The sequence below is a fragment of the Aotus nancymaae genome, unplaced genomic scaffold (assembly GCF_030222135.1).
Source record: "Aotus nancymaae isolate 86718 unplaced genomic scaffold, 86718_ANA_hifiasm-v0.15.2.pri h1tg000040l, whole genome shotgun sequence".
NCBI lineage: Eukaryota > Metazoa > Chordata > Mammalia > Primates > Aotidae > Aotus > Aotus nancymaae.
The window spans coordinates 90260075-90263082 of record NW_026988454.1 but is presented as its reverse complement, the minus strand read 5'-3'; the positions used below and the strand labels follow the sequence as shown (position 1 = coordinate 90263082).

At 39.9% G+C, this 3008-nt stretch overlaps 1 pseudogene; it reads left to right on the top strand.

Moving 5' to 3' along the window:
* Window positions 1-202: 202 nt before the first annotated feature.
* Window positions 203-2055, top strand: LOC105730498 (nesprin-2-like; annotated as a pseudogene).
* Window positions 2056-3008: the final 953 nt, after the last annotated feature.

Genomic DNA, 3008 nt, shown 5'->3' with positions numbered 1-3008 from the left:
GCCCCCGGGGTGAAATGAGTTGTTCACCGTCTGGTAGCTAATCGCAGATCTGCTCTCTTACTCCCACTTCCAAGACCCAGGTATCTACGGGCGTTGGAGAAGACCCCTGCTGAAATAGTCCAGAAAAGCTTTCTGGGGGAGTTTGTGATCCCTGGTCCCCCAACCCCGGTTCACTTCTTTAATTGAGATGGACATGATATAATCTCCATTGAGTCAAAGAATGGCATCTAGTCCTGAGCTTCCCACCGAAGATGAACAGGTTTCCTGGGGCATCAATGATCTCCATATTTCATTGCAAGCTGAACAGGAAGACACTCAGAAGAAAACCTTCACGTGCTGGATAAACTCACAGTTGGCCAGGCACACTTCTCCCTCCATTATATCTGACCCATTCACAGATATTAAAAAGGGGCATGTCCTCCTGGATCTGCTAGAAGTACTTTCTGGGCAACAGTTGCCTTGGGATAAAGGATCTAATACATTCCAGTGTAGAATCAATATAGAACATGCCTTGACATTCCTAAGAAACCGATCAATCAAGCTAATAAATATTCATGTTACTGATATCATTGATGGAAACCCATCCATTATCCTTGGCCTAATTTGGACAATTATCCTGCACTTTCATATTGAGAAGCTTACCCAGACTCTTTCTTGCAATTACAATCAGCCTTCCCTGGATGATGTGAGTGTGGTTGATTCATCTCCTACCTCAAGTCCTCCAGCTAAGAAAAATGCTCCAAAGTGCAAGCAAGATGGCAGATGTCTGCAAAAAAGGCCCTTCTTTAGTGGGCTCAGCAACAATGTGCCACATATGAGTCTGTCAATATGACAGACTTTAAGTCAAGCTGGAGAAATGGGATGGCTTTTTTGGCCGTAATTCATGCCTTGTGACCAGACCTAATTGACATGAAGAGTGTGAAGCATAGGTCTAACAAAGACAATCTGAGAGAGGCCTTCAGAATTGCAGAACGAGAATTAAAAATCCCCAGACTCCTGGAACCAGAAGATGTGGATGTTTTTGATCCTGATGAAAAGTCCATCATGACCTATGCGGCACAATTTCTACAGTATTCCAAAGATGCCCATGGGACTGGAGAGGAGGCTCAGGGAAAGGTGAAAAATGCTATGGTCTGGTTAACTCTGCAAAAGGAAAAACTACAGAAGTTGCTAAAGGATTCAGAAAATGATACCTACTTTCAAAAGTATAATAGCCTGCTGTTCTTTATGGAGTCATTCAATGAAGAAAAAAAGTTCTTTTTGGATGTCCTGTCGATAAAAAGGAATCTGGATGAGCTGGACAAGGATCAGTTACAGTTGGGAGAAGCCTGGGATGGCCTCAATCACCAGATTAATGCATGGACACTAAAGGTGAATTGTGCCTTGCCTCCACCCCTCCATCAGACTGAAACTTGGCTTCAGGAGGTAGAAGGGCTTATGGATGAAGATTTGTCAACCTCCCAGGATTACTCTCAAGACACGACTCTGATACAAGAGAAAATGACTTTATTCAAGAGCCTGCTGAATAGATTTGAGTATCATTCAAACGATCTCCTTACCTTTGAACATAGAGATGAAAATCATTTGCCTTTGGTGCCACCTGACAAATTGGAGGAAATGAAAAGACGAATCAACAACATTTTGGAGAAAAAAATTATTCTACTTCTAGAATTTCATTACTACAAGTGCTTAATTCTTGGTTTGTTACATGAAGTGAAATCAAAATTGGATATTTGAAACATTAAATATGGGAACAGAGAATCTGTGTAATTATTGCTGGAAGACTGGCATAAATTTATTGAAGAAAAAGGATTCCTAGCCCAACTTGATACCTCTTTTCAAAAATGTGAAGAAATTTATAAGAATTTGGCTGGAGAATGTCAGAATATTAGTAAACAATATATGGTGATGAAATCTGATGTTTGTATGTATAGGAAAAATATATATAATGTGAAGTCCACTCTACAAAAAGTGCTGGCATATACACAAATAACAGACTTAAAGAGAGCCAAATCAAGAATGAACTGCCATTCACAATTGCTACAAAGAGAATAAAATACCTAGGAATACAACTAACAGGGAACCTAAAGGACCTCTTCAAGGAGAACTACAAACCACTGCTCAACGAAATAAGAGAGGACACAAACAGATGGAGAAACATTCCATGTTCATGGTTAGGCAGAATCAATATTGTGAAAATGGCCATAGTGCCCAAAGTAATTTACAGATTCAACGCTATCCCCATCAAGCTATCAAAGACCTTCTTCACAGAACTCAAAAAAACCACCTTAAACTTCATATGGAACCAAAAGAGAGTCCGCATAGCCAAGTCAATTCTAAGCAAAAAGAACAAAGTGGGAGATATCACACTACCGGACTTCAAACTCTACTACAAGGCTACAGTAATCAAAACAGCATGGTATTGGTACCAAAACAGAGATATAGACCAATAGAACAGAACAGAGGCCTCAGAGGCAACACAACATATCTACAACCATCCTATCTTTCACAAATCTGACAAAAACAAGCAATGGGGAAAGGGTTCCCTGTTTAATAAGTGGTGTTGGGAAAACTGGCTAGCCATATGCAGAAAGCAGAAACTGGACCCCTTCCTGACACCTTACACTAAAATTAACTCCAGATGGATTAAAAACTTAAACATAAGACCTAACACCATAAAAACACTAGAAGAAAATCTAGGCAAAACCATTCAGGACATAGGTGCAGGCAAGGACTTCATGACCAAAACACCAAAAGCATTGACAACAAAAGCCAAAATAGACAAATGGGACCTAATCAAATTCCACAGCTTCTGCACGGTGAAAGAAACAGTCAATAGAGTGAATCGGCAACCAACAGAATGGGGAAAAATTTTTGCAGTTTACCCATCTGACAAAGAGCTGATATCCAGAATTTACAAAGAACTAAAGCACATTTACAAGAAAAAAACAAACAAGCCCATTCAAAAGTGGGCAAAGGATATGAACAGATACTTTACAAAAGAAGAC